The following is a 16,575-nucleotide window of genomic DNA, read 5'->3' as shown; positions in this document are numbered from 1 at the left end:
ATAGGTAAATTAACAAAATCAGTATTCAATTTAAAAGATAAAGTACTCATACATTGCACGTTGGGAATCGTTTTACAGATAGTTGACAGTTGAATAGACGAATAGTTTCACTAGTATTTAGCAGATCTCTGTTTGAATCCTCTGTGAATGCATATCGACTGGTCAGCTGCTATACATGCTACGTGGAACAGCAAAGCAACGTGACTATCGATTGACCCAGAGCAGAGCTTGGATGGGATTTACCTATATTAATAATCCCCATAAGAATTGCCTGCCATTCTTCAATGGCAATATACACATTTACATTTTAGAATCATCATAACATATTCTTCATCAAAACAGGTAAAAGTTGATAGTGTCAGTCAGTAAAGTTGCCAATGAAGTTGAAGCAAAGCAAGACTGCAAAATAAATATGGGTCATTCCTGTTATGTGGTGCCTTTTCTGTCCCCAAGAAATAACACCTTATTTATTGTCAAATGTGGATTCCAAAGGTCTTAAAATATAAAGTTAGATGTCCTTTACCATAAAAACATGAAGATATGGATCTCAAAGGGAATTTGATGTATTTTTACCACGTCGCCGGGTGCTATTCATCCACTACGAGAAATATGCCATTAAATAATCAAATATTCCAAATATGTAGTCATTATTTTATAGTCCTACTTAAAATATCTGTCATAAATACTTTTCTTTTCATGATTATTGTATTTATTATTACTGTATTTAAGATTTTCTGTGTTTCCCTGATTTCACTTTCCACCCAGTTAGTTTGTAGTAATACCGCTTCAAAAACAGCACCTGTCAATCAGTTTTTTGGAGAGATAACAACCGTTTTTTAAATTTAACTTTTATAGGCAAGTTAGTTAAGAACACATTTTTATTTTACAATGATGGCCTACACCAGCCAAACCTTCCCCAAACCCGGACGACGCTGGGCCAATTGTGCACCGCCCTATGGGACTCCCGATCACGGCCGGGTTGTGATACAGCCGGGTTTTTCAATGGTTTTTCTTTATTTTTTACTATTTTCTACATTGTAGAATAATAGTGAAGACATCAAAACTATGAAATAACACATATGGAATCATGTAGTAACCCAAAAAGTTTTAAACAAATGAAAATATATTTTAGATTCTTCAAAGTAGCCACCCTTTGCCTTGATGACAGCTTTGCACACTCAAATCAAATCCATTTATATTTGTCACATGCACCGAATACAATAGCTGTAGACCTTTACAGTGAAATGCTTACAAGCCCGTAACCAACAATGCCGTTTTAAGAATATACAAAAAAAGTAAGTCTCTTCTTCTTATTGGTGTACTTTAGTAGTGGTTTCTTTGCAGCAATTTGACCATGAAGGTCCATTCACGCAGTCTCCTCTGATCAGTTGATGTTGAGATGTGTCTGTTACTTGAACTCTGTGAAGCATTTATTTAGGCTGCAATCTGAGGTGCAGTTAACTCTAATGAACTTATCCTCTGCAGCAGAGGTAACTCTGGGCCTTCCTTTCCTGTGGTGCTCCTCATGAGAGCCAGTTTCATGATAGCGCTTGATGGTTTTTGCGACTGCACTTTAAGAAACTTTCAAAGTTCGTGAACTTTTCCGAATTGACTGACCTTCATGTCTTAAAGTAATAATGGACTGTTGTTTCTCTTTGCTTATTTGAGCTGGTCTTGCCATAATATGGACTTGGTGTTTTACCAAATAGGGCTATCTTCTGTATACCACCCTTACCTTGTCACAACACAACTGATTGGCTCAAATGTATTTAGAAGGAAAGAAAATCTACAAATGAACTTTTAACAAGGCACACCTGTTAATTGAAATGCATTCCAAGTGTCTACCTCATGAAGCTGGTTGAGAGAATTCCAAAAGTGTGTAAAATCAAGGCAAAGGGTAGCTACTTTTGAAGAATCTCAAATATAAAATATATTTCGATTTGTTTAATACTTTTTTTTGGTTACTACATCATTCCATATGTTTAATTTAATAGTTTTGATGTCTTCACTATTATTCTACAATGTATACAATAGTAACAATTAAGAAAAACCCTGAAATTAGTAGGTGTGTCCAAACCTTTGAATGGTACTGTATATATATATATCTAAACTCATCAAAAAAGAAATGTCCTCTCACTGTCAACTGCATTTATTTTCAGCAAACTTAACACGTGTAAATATTTCTATGAACACAACAAGATTCAACAACTGAGACATAAACTGAAAAAGTTCCACAGACGTGACTAACAGAAATTGAATAATTGGTCCCTGAACAAAGGGGGGTCAAAATCAAAAGAAACAGTCAGTATCTGGTGTGGCCACCAGCTGCATTAAGTACTGCAGTGCATCTCCTCCTCATGGACTGCACCAGATAAGCCAGTTCTTGCTGTGAGGTGTAACCCTACTCTTCCACCAAGGCACCTGCAAGTTCCCGGACATTTCTGGGGGGAATGGCCCTAACCCTCACCATGGCAGAACACTAACATTCCTGTCTTGCAGGAAATCACGTACAGAACGAACAGTATGGCTGGTGGCATTGTCATGCTGGAGGGTCATGTCAGGATGAGCCTGCAGGAAGGGTACCACATGAGGGAGGAGGATGTCTTCCCTGTAACGCACAGTGTTGAGATTGCCTGCAATGATAACAAGCTTAGTCCGAAGATGCTGTGACACATCGCCCCAGACCATTTTTGCTGATATTATGTCTATGTTATTAAAACGGTTACATGCATTTGTTAGGGAATAGCACCATCACTCAGTGCTCCTGAAATGCAGCGGTTTTACAGAGCATGGCGTGATGCAGACCCAGAGAGACGACAAAAGTACCTTGAGACAGAGATGACAGAGAGACAGCGAAAAAGAGGATAGCAGATATCAGTGCGAGAGAGAAGCGTGTTTTAAGGGAAAAATGGAGAGAGACGAAGAGAGAAGAAAAGACCAGCGCAACAGCCAGGGCATATTTTCCCCTTCCCCCACACCTCCCCAACTTCCTGAACATGACCCAATGCCAGGGCCCTCAAGGTTAGAGCAAGCTTGAAGCTGGGTACTTTAATACTTTATAAGTCAGGATCTATTCGAGCTGTGTTCACAATATTTGTGCTCTATTCTATATTACTAAACATACCCATGTTTTTATTGATTGGTTTATTGATTCATTCTTTGAATAATTGATTTATTAACTGATTGGTCAATTTGATTTATTTATTCGTTTACTGATTACAATAATAATAGTTCTGACTGTGTTTTAGGCAAAGACATCAAGGTCAAAGAAAGACCAACAATACAAAGAAAAGGCTTATGAAAGAGATCAAGAAACTTCAAGCCACCTTGGAAAAAGATAAATACGAGACATTCCAATGTGTTAAGGGAAATTCCAAATCTCCTCACTCAAAAGTGAATGCCATGCTGAGGCATCATCCTGTCCATCCAACCATTAAAAGAACCCTTCTGTTACACTCATCATTGCTTGAAGACATTAGAACTAAATATTGCAACACCAGAAAAGGAGAGGCAGATGATTGCAAGAGTAACTATTGGGAACATGGTGAATAAGAACCGACTAGGTTTTTCAAAGGAGAGGGCTGGATTAGATGGATATATTTGTACCTTTTGTGTGGACGAAGAGAATCTGAGCAACTGCTGAATCCAAGAAGGGATGATGTGATTCACAAGACGACAGGGAGAAAACAAACTGTCACGCGAAACAAACAGAAGATGCAAAAAAGGTCGCTGGCAGACAATGAAGAATCTACCCAGGAAGTTCCTGTCAGAAAGTCAAGATTCATTCTTCTGCACCTTTAGGCCATTTTGGGTTGAGACACCAATGTAAAATCCACAACAATCTCCAATTCATGGCTAACGGCCTTTACAGCCGTGGGATTTTCTCGTCCAAAAACTGCAGTGAAAAGAACAAAAATCCAATCAAATCAAATTTTATTTGTCACATACAAATGGTTAGCAGAAGTTAATGCGAGTGTAGCGAAATGCTTGTGCTTCTAGTTCCGACAATGCAGTAATAACCAACGAGTAATCTACAGTGCCTTGCGAAAGTATTCGGCCCCCTTGAACTTTGCGACCTTTTGCCACATTTCAGGCTTCAAACATAAAGATATAAATCTGTATTTTTTTGTGAAGAATCAACAACAAGTGGGACACAATCATGAAGTGGAACGACATTTATTGGATATTTCAAAAAAATTTAACAAATCAAAAACTGAAAAATTGGGCGTGCAAAATTATTCAGCCCCCTTAAGTTAATACTTTTTAGCGCCACCTTTTGCTGCGATTACAGCTGTAAGTCGCTTGGGGTATGTCTCTATCAGTTGCAGCCTGAATTTTTTCCCATTCCTCCTTGCAAAACAGCTCGAGCTCAGTGAGGTTGGATGGAAAGCATTTGTGAACAGCAGTTTTCAGTTCTTTCCACAGATTCTCGATTGGATTCAGGTCTGGACTTTGACTTGGCCATTCTAACACCTGGATATGTTTATTTTTGAACCATTCCATTGTAGATTTTGCTTTATGTTTTGGATCATTGTCTTGTTGGAAGACAAATCTCCGTCCCAGTCTCAGGTCTTTTGCAGACTCCATCAGGTTTTCTTCCAGAATGGTCCTGTATTTGGCTCCATCCATCTTCCCATCAATTTTAACCATCTTCCCTGTCCCTGCTGAAGAAAAGCAGGCCCAAACCATGATGCTGCCACCACCATGTTTGACAGTGGGGATGGTGTGTTCAGGGTTATGGGCTGTGTTGCTTTTACGCCAAACATAACGTTTTGCATTGTTGCCAAAAAGTTCAATTTTGGTTTCATCTGACCAGAGCACCTTCTTCCACATGTTTGGTGTGGCTCCCAGGTGGCTTGTGGCAAACTTTAAACAACATTTTTTATGGATATCTTTAAGAAATGGCTTTCTTCTTGCCACTCTTCCATAAAGGCCAGATTTGTGCAATATACGACTGATTGTTGTCCTATGGACAGAGTCTCCCACCTCAGCTGTAGATCTCTACAGTTCATCCAGAGTGATCATGGGCCTCTTGGCTGCATCTCTGATCAGTCTTCTCCTTGTATGAGCTGAAAGTTTAGCGGGACGGCCAGGTCTTGGTAGATTTGCAGTGGTCTGATACTCCTTCCATTTCAATATTATCGCTTGCACAGTGCTCCTTGGGATGTTTAAAGCTTGGGAAATCTTTTTGTATCCAAATCCGGCTTTAAACTTCTTCACAACAGTATCTCGGACCTGCATGGTGTGTTCCTTGTTCTTCATGATGCTCTCTGAGCTTTTAACGGACCTCTGAGACTATCACAGTGCCGGTGCATTTGTACGGAGACTTGATTACACACAGGTGGATTGTATTTATCATCATTAGTCATTTAGGTCAACATTGGATCATTCAGAGATCCTCACTGAACTTCTGGAGAGAGTTTGCTGCACTGAAAGTAAAGGGGCTGAATAATTTTGCACGCCCAATTTTTCAGTTTTTGATTTGTTGAAAAAGTTTGAAATATCCAATAAATGTCGTTCCACTTCATGATTGTGTCCCACTTGTTGTTGATTCTTCACAAAAAAATACAGTTTTATATCTTTATGTTTGAAGCCTGAAATGTGGCAAAAGGTTGCAAAGTTCAAGGGGGCCGAATACTTTCGCAAGGCACTGTATACATATGAGATACATAATGTAGGGTATGTAAACATGATATTAAGTAGCATTGTTTAAAGTGACTAGTGATATATTTTACATCAATTCCCGTCAATTCCCATTGTTAAAGTGGCTGGAGTTGAGTCAGTGTGTTGGCAGCAGCCACTCAATGTTAGTGGTGGCTGTTTAACAGTCTGATGGCCTTGAGATAGAAGCTGTTTTTCAGTCTCTCGGTCCCAGCTTTGATGCACCTGTACTGAACTCGCCTTCTGGACGATAGCGGGGTGAACAGGCAGTGGCTCGGGTGGTTGTTGACCTTGATGATCTTTATGGCCTTCCTGTGACATCGGGTGGTGTAGGTGTCCTGGAGGGCAGGTAGTTTGCCCCCGGTGATGCGTTGTGCAGACCTCACTACCCTCTGGAGAGCCTTACGGTTGTGGGCGGAGCAGTTGCCGTACCAGGCGGTGATACAGCCCGACAGGATGCTCTCGATTGTGCATCTGTAGAAGTTTGTGAGTGCTTTTGGTGACAAGCCGAATTTCTTCAGCCTCCTGAGGTTGAAGAGGCGCTGCTGCGCCTTCTTCACGATGCTGTCTGTGTGGGTGGACCAATTCAGTTTGTCTGTGATGGATGTGTACGCCGAGGAACTTAAAACTTACTACCCTCTCCACTACTGTTCCATCGATGTGGATAGGGGGGTGTTCCCTCTGCTGTTTCCTGAAGTCCACAATCATCTCCTTAGTTTTGTTGACGTTGAGTGTGAGGTTATTTTCCTGACACCACACTCCGAGGGCCCTCACCTCCTCCCTGTAGGCCGTCTCGTCATTGTTGGTAATCAAGCCTACCACTGTTGTGTCGTCCGCAAACTTGATGATTGAGTTGGAGGCGTGCGTGGGCACGCAGTCGTGGGTTAACAGGGAGTACAGGAGAGGGCTCAGAACGCACCCTTGTGGGGCCCCGGTGTTGAGGATCAGCGGGGTGGAGATGTTGTTACCTACCCTCACCACCTGGGGGCGGCCCGTCAGGAAGTCCAGTACCAAGTTGCACAGGGCTGGGTCGAGACCCAGGGTCTCGAGCTTGATGACGAGTTTGGAGGGTACTATGGTGTTAAATGCTGAGCTGTAGTCGATGAACAGCATTCTCACATAGGTATTCCTGTTGTCCAGATGGGTTAGGGCAGTGTGCAGTGTGGTTGAGATTGCATCGTCTGTGGACCTATTTGGGCGGTAAGCAAATTGGAGTGGGTCTAAGGTGTCAGGTAGAGTGGATGTGATATGGTCCTTGACTAGTCTCTCAAAGCACTTCATGATGACGGAAGTGAGTGCTACGGGGCGGTAGTCGTTTAGCTCAGTTACCTTAGCTTTCTTGGGAACAGGAACAATGGTGGACCTCTTGAAGCATGTGGGAACAGCAGACTGGGATAGGGATTGATTGAATATGTCCGTAAACACACCAGCCAGCTGGTCTGCGCATGCTCTGAGGGCGCGGCTGGGGATGCCGTCTGGGCCTGCAGCCTTGCGAGTGTTAACACGTTTAAATGTTTTACTCACCTCGGCTGCAGTGAAGGAGAATCCGCATGTTTTGGTTGCGGGCCGTGTCAGTGGCACTGTATTGTCCTCAAAGCATCAAGTGAAAAGTGTGTTGCCAGGTCACATCAAGTACAGAGACATAACCTGTCTCTGCCAAAGATATGAGGGGGTCATGGCCTGTCCCTGCTTTGAGTTTTTATTTTATTTATTTAACGAGGCAAGTCAGTTAAGAACAAATTCTTATTTACAATGACAGCCTATCCCGGCCAAACCCGGACGATGCTGGGCCTATGGGACTCCCAATCACAGCCGGATGTAATACAGCCTGGATACAAACCAGGGACCGTAGGGATGCCTCTTGCACTACAGTGCCTCTTGGGAGCCCACAGAAGCAGCTCTAGAAGCTCCTGATGCTCCAAGATTTTGTGTGCACCGTTGAAACCCTGTGGTGACCAGAGGCCATTCACTCTCACCATATTGGACAGTGGTGTGTGCTGTCCTATGACAATGAGCCATACCCAGGAATCATAACAGATGTACATGAGGATAACATCCTGGTCAAGTGCATGCACTGTTATGGAATAAACAAATTATTCAGACTAAGCCCTCAAAGTACGCTGACCACCAGGTAGAATGCCTGATCCCAGAGCTTGAAGGTACATAAAAGACCACTTTGGAAACCATTTAGCAACAACTGGAGCAAAGGGACTTGCAGTATGTGGAGGGGGGATGGAGTGGAGAAAAAGCAAGAGGGGTGGAGTGGGAAGGGTTTTGGAAGGGAGTGAATTGGAGGAGAGGTGAGAGGGAAGAAGGGGAGGGGGGGACTTTTTAAAGGTTCATGTATCTTTCTATGTATGAGATATTTTATAAATTCTGTTAAACCTTTTGAATAACCATTTTATTAAGCGTGAACCGTGAGCCCAGAATTGTTAGGAGCAAAATGTGTAGGGCTGTTTATCATAAAATGCCTGATTCGTGTTATTAAACTTGAACTAACAGTGATTTTCAAATGTAATCCAATTGTTTTACATGTAGCTATGTTGTTCTAATGGAATACTCGTGTTTTAATAATATCTTTTTGTTGTTTTACAAACTTAGGTTGACAATGTTTTTAAAAAGACAAAAGTAAATTGAAAATTAAATATAAAGAAAGTGGTTCTAATTATAAATGTAAGTTCAAGTTCATAAAATATCTTTAATTGTTTCAATATTTTGTTCATTATTGTTGTTAGTTCCAACCTGTTATTGCTTTCCACCCTGTTATGCTTTATTCCACCCTGTTAGGTCAGTGTTAAAAAAAAATCATAATTGAATAATATCATCAAATGTAACGTGTATCTTTGTGGTAACTTGTCGAAATAGAAGAGGTCAAATACATATGCAAAATTGTTGACCAAATTCTGTTGTTATTCACTCTTATTAGAAAAAATGTGGTGCAAATGAAAATAACACACGTTTCGCTCAATAATCATTGATGTATAGTTATTTGAAGAAAATAAATTAACGTAATAGAGTAAGGGACTTTGAATGACTTAAATCTAAATCTAGATATATACATGCATTGTTAACACTTTCAGATAGTTAGGTGTATGTCCCTAACAGGTGGAAATATCCCATTGTCCATGTAGGAACAATAAATCCTAATATATATGGCGATAAGTGCCTGAGCTTGACCAATATGTTTTTCTGAAAGTCAAACATGTCCTTTTTCTGATAGAATACAAAACAAATGTAAAAATATATACTTTTTTTCACTAAAGTGATGTGGTCCAAAACACACAGTATTGTAGGAATGACCCAGGTGGGATACTAATATTTACTAGCTATGTGCCACATTGTCAATTAGTAACAGTAGAATGTGTGAAAGTACACACTTTTAACTTGTACAATTAACATTGAATAGCATTTTGTGGAAGGAATTGACTAACAAAAAGTGATATCAACCTACAATACCAGCATAGACAAGCCTTCGCTTGCAGTGGTACTCTGGTGTTATCTTATCATCCAAGCAAACCCTGTCCACAGTCAAGACCGTATTGCTATCTGAACAACATGTATAATCTTAATTCATATTTTCTGTTGTCAAGCAGAGCACGAGTCGTGGAAGAAGCTAAAGCTGGTGGAGATCCTCCAGGCCCTGAACAGTGACCCGGTGGACATTGAGACCCTGCGGAGGGCAGCCGTCAGCGAGGGAGGCCTTCTAACAGACGAGATCAGGAGGGAAGTCTGGCCCAAGCTGCTCAGCGTCAACGTCTACAAGTTGCCTGCTAAACCTAGTGAGTGAGAGGTTTCAATGTGAGATCCTGGATGTCCATCGTTGCGTTTGGCCAGTACCCTGAGATGTGGCTGTAGACTACTACGACCATTACACTGTGTCAGTATGCCTCTAGCATACTGACACAGCATGATTGAATGTAGCCTACTGTAACTTCATCAAATTCAGGTGACTTTTGTCAACATTGATTCATTCTGTATTCTTCAATACTGTGCAACAACGTAATGTAAACGAGCAACATTCTGTGCCTTTGGCAGCAGCACTATTAAATATGTTCAACTGAAAACAATGGTTGAGGGGGGGGCGCTGAGCATTTGTTTTGATTCTAGCTAAGGATATCAGAGAGAACCACAAGGACTTCAACCAGGTGCATATTTGTAAACAACATCTGGTGCACAAAATCTAAGGAAGTCTCTAGATTTTGCTCGCCTGAGGTAGAGTATTTTGTGATAAATTGCATACCACACTACTTGCCTAAAGAGTTTTCAGCTATACTTTTCGTGGCTGTTCATTTATCACCACAGACAGATGCTGGCACTAAGACCGCACTCAGTCAGATGTATAAGGAAATAAGCAAACAGGAAACCACTCACCCAAAGGTGGCGCTCCTAGTGGCCGGAGACTTTAATGCAGGGAAACTTAACACAGTTCAACCTAATTTCCATCAACATGTTAAATGTTCAACCAGAGGGGGAAAAAATCTAGATCACCTGTACTCCACACACAGAAACGCGTACAAAGCTCTCCCTCGCCCTCCATTTGGTAAATCCGACCACAACTCTATCCTCTTGATTCCTGCTTACAAGCAAAAAGGAAAGCAGGAAGCACCAGTGACCCGGTCTATAAAAAGTGGTCAGATGAAGCAGAGGCTAAACTACAGGACTGTTTTGCTATCACGGACTGGAACATGTTCTGAGATTCTTCCGATGGAATTGAGGAGTACACCACATCAGTCACTGGCTTTATCAATAAGTGCATCGAGGACGTCATCCCCACAATGACTGTACGTACATACCTCAACCAGAAACCATGGATTACAGGCAATATTCACTCTGAGCTAAAGAGTAGAGCTTCCACTTTCAAGGTGCGGGACTATAACCCGGAAGCCTATAAGAAATCCTGCTATGCCCTCCGACGAACCATCAAACAGGCAAAGCGTCAATCATACTATCATACTACACTGGCTCCGACACTCGTCTTATGTGGCAGGGCTTGCAAACTATTACAGACTACAAAGGGAAGCACAGTCGTGAGCTGCCCAGTGACACAAGCCTACCAGACGAGCTAAATCACTTCTATGCTTGCTTCGAGGCAAGCAACACTGAGGCATGCATGAGGAGAGCATCAGCTGTTCCGGATTACTGTGTGATCACGCTCACCGTAGCCGATGTGAGTAAGACCTTTAAACAGGTCAACATTCATATGGCTGCGGGGCCAGATGGATTACCAGGACATGTACTCTGGACTAGAGGTCGACCGATTATGATTTTTCAACGCCGATACGATACCGATTATTGGAGGACAAAAAAGCCGGTACCGATTAATCGGCCGATTTTTAAAATGTATATATATATATAGACATTTTTGGAATACTGACAATTGCAACAAACCTGAATGACCAATGAACACTTTTATTTTAACTTACTATAATTCATATGGGCTTTTGGAGGGGTGTTCTTAAGGTGATTCCACAGGTTTTTGATTTAGCCGTTGCTGACCCAACGCTTACATCTTTATCACAAATAAGACACCTTGCTTTCCCTGGTGCCAATTCCATGTAATAGTCCCACACTGGTGCTCTGCTTTTCTCTGCCATCTGTAAAACACACACACAGCTCTGAAGTGACAATGATAATGAAGAGTCTGCTTAGGAGACAAATACTCTCAACTGTTTGAATAAAAATAGAGTTTAAGTTACCTGTGATGAATGTTGAAAACAAAAACTGTAATTTCTATATGCAGGAAATCCTATTTTAATAATGGACATGGTAAGAATTGACTACCAAAGTGCGAGTCATAATTCCCATGACACCTTCCAGTAAAATCTGAAAAGCGGTTCCTTCATTCATTTATTCCATAGGATATTTTCAGATTCACTTAAAATAAGGTCTGTGTTTTCCGTGTAGGCTTACACCACCTTGCCAATTTTATAACTGTGTAGATATCCATAGGACAAGGTAACTCTGGCTAAATATAAGTGAAGATCATTTTTTTTGTAGAGTGGATTTATGAAATTATTTTGAGAAACGTTACCTTATCCTCGTGAGATTTAAACGGGTATCAAAACGCCGAGGTGGTTTAGGCCTGAACGAAACACAGACCTTATTTGAAGTAGATCAAGACATTCTCTATGGAAGACATGAACGGTAACATATGAAGGAACCCCTTTCAAGTTCAGCCGCAAGTTATTACAGGAATTATAACGCGTCGACTATTTCTCTCTAAACCATATACCTTTGACTATTACGAGCCTGCTGCTGCCTACCACCCCTCAGTCAGACTGCTCTATTTCTCTCTAAACCATATACCTTTGACTATTACGAGCCTGCTGCTGTCTACCACCCTTCAGTCAGACTGCTCTATCAAATATCAAATCATAGACTTAACTATAATAAACACACAGAAATACGAGCCTTAGGTCAAATCCGGAAACTATTACCTCGAAAACAAAACATTTATTCCATTCCGTATTTTATCTAACGGGTGGCATCCATGAGTCTAAATATTCCTGTTACATTGCACAACCTTCAATGTTATGTCATAATTACATAAAATTCTGGCAAATTAGTTTGCAAAGAGCCAGGTGGCCCAAACTGTTGCATATAAACCCTGAGTCTGCATTCAATGAACGCAAGAGAAGTGACACAATTTCACCTGGTTAATATTGCCTGCTAACCTGGATTTCTTTTAGCTAAATATGCATGGTTAAAAATATGATTTTAAGAAAGGCATTGATGTTTATGGTTAAGTACACATTGGTGCAACGACAGTCGTTGATTGATTGTTTTTATAAAATAAGTTTAATGCTAGCTAGCAACTTACCTTGGCTTACTGCATTCGCATAACAGGCGGGCTCCTCGTGAGGCAGGTGGTTAGAGCGTTGGTCTAGTTAACTGTAAGGTTGCAAGATTGGAACCCCCGAGCTGACAAGGTACAAATCTGTCGTTCTGCCTTGTTCCTAGGCCGTCATTGAAAATAAGAATGTGTTCTTAACTGACTTGCCTAGTTAAATAAAGATTAAATAAAGGTGTAAAAAAATGAATAAATAAATAAATATAAAAAAAATCGGCAAAATCGGTGCCCAAAAAATACCGATTTCCGAGTGTTATGAAAACTTGAAATCGTCCCTAATTAATCGGCCATTCTGATTATTCGGTCAACCTCTACTCTGGACATGTACCGTGGGCAGGTGCTGACCAACTGGCATGTGTCTTCACTGACATTTTCAACATGTCCCTGATTGAGTCTGTAATACCAACATGTTTCAAGCAGACCACCATAGTCCCTGTGCCCAAGAACACAAAGGCAACCTGTCTAAATGACTACATACCCGTAGCACTCACATCCGTAGCCATGAAGTGCTTTGAAAGGTCGATATATGGCTCACATCAACACCATTATCCCAGAAACTCTAGACCCATTCCAATCCACAGATTACTGTTGTTTTTATTTCCTTACTTACCTATTGTTCACCTACCTTTTCACCTACCTGTTGGATAGAGCCTGTAAGTAAGCAATTGTTGTATTTGGCGCACGTGACAAATCAACTTTGATTTGATTTGAACTCACTCACTAAGTCGTTGATAAAATAGAATAGCATTAACTCACTCACTGTGTCATCGATAGAATAGAATAGAATTAACTCACTCACTGTGTCATCGATAGAATAGAGGTAACTCACTGTGTCATCGATAGAATAGAATAGAGGTAACTCACCGTGTCATCGATAGAATAGAATAGCATTAACTCACTCACTGTGTCATTGATAGAATAGAATAGAATTAACTCACTCACTGTGTCATTGATAGAATAGCATTAACTCACTCACTGTGTCATTGATAGAATAGAATAGAATTAACTCACTCACTGTGTCATTGATAGAATAGAATAGAATTAACTCACTCGCTGCGTCATTGATAGAATAGAATATAATTAACTCACTCACTGTGTCATCGATAGAATAGAGGTATCTCACTGTGTCATCGATAGAATAGAGGTAACTCACTCACTGTGTCATCAATAGAATATAGGTAACTCACTGTGTCATTGATAGAATAGAATAGAGGTAACTCACTGTGTCATCTATAGAATAGAGGTAACTCACTCACTGTGTCATGAATAGAATGTAATTAACTCATGCACTGTCATGAATAGATTTAACTCACTGTGTCATGAATAGAATAGAATTAGCTCACTCACTATGTCATCGATAGATTAGAGGTAATTCACTCACTGTGTTATCGATAGAATAGAGGTAACTTACTGTGTCATCAATAGAATAGAGGTAACTCACTGTGTCAATGATAGAATAGAATAGAGGTAACTCACTGTGTCATCGATAGAATAGAGGTAACTCACTCACTGTGTCATAAATAGAATAGAGGTAACTCACTGTGTCAATGATAGAATAGAATAGAGGTAACTCACTGTGTCATCGATAGAATAGAGGTAACTCACTCACTGTGTCATAAATAGAATAGAGGTAACTCACTCACTGTGTCATTGATAGAGTAGAGGTAATTCACTGTGTCATCAAAAGAATAGAGGTAACGCACTGTGTCAATGATAGAATAGAATAGAGGTAACTCACTGTGTCATCGATAGAATAGAGGTAACTCACTCACTGTGTCATCGATAGAATAGAGGTAATTCACTGTGTCATCGATAGAATAGAATAGAATAGAGGTAACTCACTCACTGTGTCATCGATAGAATAGAATAGAGGTAACTCACTCACGGTCTCATCGATAGAATAGAATAGAGGTAACTCACTCACGGTCTCATCGATAGAATAGAATAGAGGTAACTCACTCACGTTCTCATCGATAGAATAGAATAGAGGTAACTGACTGTCATCGATAGAATAGAGAACTCAGTGTGTCATTGATAGAATATAATTGTTATCTCACTCAGTGAGTCATTGATAGAATAGGATTGAGAACTCACTCAGTGTGTCATCGATAGAATCGAATTTTTAACTCACTCAGTGTGTCATCGATAGAATAGAATTGTTAACTCACTCAGTGTGTCAACGATAGAATAAAATAGAGGTAACTCCCTCTCTGTGGCATTGATTTGATCAGGGGTAAGCTGATAGTTCACTGTCTGTCCTCCCTCTCAGTTAACTCAGGGCCTTACCCATCATGGGGGCATCTCAATATTGTGTTCAGTGGCTTTCTTAACCATGTCCTTCTCATTAACTTATCTTCGTCCCATTATGATGACCACTGATAAAAGAGTACTAATGTGGTGGGAACAGAATACAATCCAATCCTTCTATCGACCAGAGATGGGCAGTGTGTAGCTGTCACGTTCGGACCTTTATTTCCTATGTTTTGTCTTTATTTAGTGTGGTCAGGGCATGAGTTGGGGTGGGCAGTCTATGTTTTGTCTTTATTTAGTATGGTCAGGGTGTGAGTTGGGGTGGGCAGTCTATGTTTTGTCTTTATTTAGTGTGGTCAGGGTGTGAGTTGGGGTGGGCAGTCTATGTTTTGTCTTTATTTAGTATGGTCAGGGTGTGAGTTGGGGTGGGCAGTCTATGTTTTGTCTTTATTTAGTATGGTCAGGGCGTGAGTTGGGGTGGGCAATCTATGTTTTGTCTTTATTTAGTATGATCAGGGCGTGAGTTGGGGTGGGCAGTCTATGTTTTGTCTTTATTTAGTATGGTCAGGGCCTGAGTTGGGGTGAGCAGTCTATGTTTTGTGTTTCTATGTTTGGTTTCTGTTTCGGCCTAGTATGGTTCTCAATCAGAGGCGTGTGTCGTTAGTTGTCTCTGATTGAGAATCATACTTAGGTAGCCTGGGTTTCACTGTTGGTTTGTGGGTGTTTGTTTCCTGTGTCAGTGTTTGTGCCACACGGGACTGTTTTGGTTTGGTTTATTTCACGTTATCGTTTATTGTTTTGCATTTCATAGTGTTCAGGCTTTTCTTATGAATATCGTCATGGACACTTACCACGGTGCGTATTGGTCCGATCCTTGCTACACCTCTTCAGACGAAGACATCTGCCGTTACAGTATCAGTGTCTAGACAGTGCTCTTGAAGTAAAGTAGATGATCAGGGCCGTTATGCACTCACGGGGCATGGCGAGGATATCCGCGTGCCCCCGACCAGGCTGCGGCCAAGAAGAGTCGGTGAGGCACATGCTCTGGGAGTGCAGAGCCGCCAGGGACCTGTGGAAGGAAGCAGGCCCCCTGATCACCTCGTGTCTGCCAGCAGGGGAGGACCTAACACCTCAGCTCGTGCTGTATGGGGTGGGCCGAAGGCCCATTCCATCGAAGACCTTCACCAAGCTCTGGTCCACCCTCACGTGCCTGAAGGAAGCACTGTGGTCCTCCCGTAACCTGCTGGTAGCGAAAAACGTAGAGACCAACCCCCAGGCAGTGGCCATGGTAGCCACGGAAGCCCTGGGGTGGTACGGAAGAAAGGGGGCCTCGACCCCAAGCGAAGGGTCCCCCACAACACCCTAGGTCCCGGCGGCCACGGCCTGACAGCGCTGCGGCGCCTAGGGCGATGCGCCTAGGGGAGGGATCCCCTCTGGGCCCCGAGGGACGGAATGATGATCCATTCAGAAGAGCAGGATGAGGTGAGCTTGATAAAGACTCACCCCGCTCCTGTACAAAGGACTGAAGACAGCCTTTTAACAAAGTGGCTTTTTAACATGTTTTTCATGTCTTAAAAATGTTTTACCTTTGTTAGATCATTAGTACACATTTTAAATGGCTTTTACAGATTTGATGTTTTTTACAAGGAAAGTACTTTTATTCATAGTTGTTTTCATTGGTTTTCACAACATGTACTTTTTAACAAATTTAAATGTAACCTTCAAATGCTGTGTTTTATGCTTTTTTGCCGTTTTTATGTGTATAAATAATGTAAAAAATGTATGAGCTGTTTTTAAAGGAATTGTACCAATAA

Source organism: Oncorhynchus masou, chromosome 12 (genome assembly GCF_036934945.1).
Source record: "Oncorhynchus masou masou isolate Uvic2021 chromosome 12, UVic_Omas_1.1, whole genome shotgun sequence".
Classification (NCBI taxonomy): Eukaryota; Metazoa; Chordata; class Actinopteri; order Salmoniformes; family Salmonidae; genus Oncorhynchus; species Oncorhynchus masou.
This window is presented reverse-complemented; position numbering follows the sequence as displayed.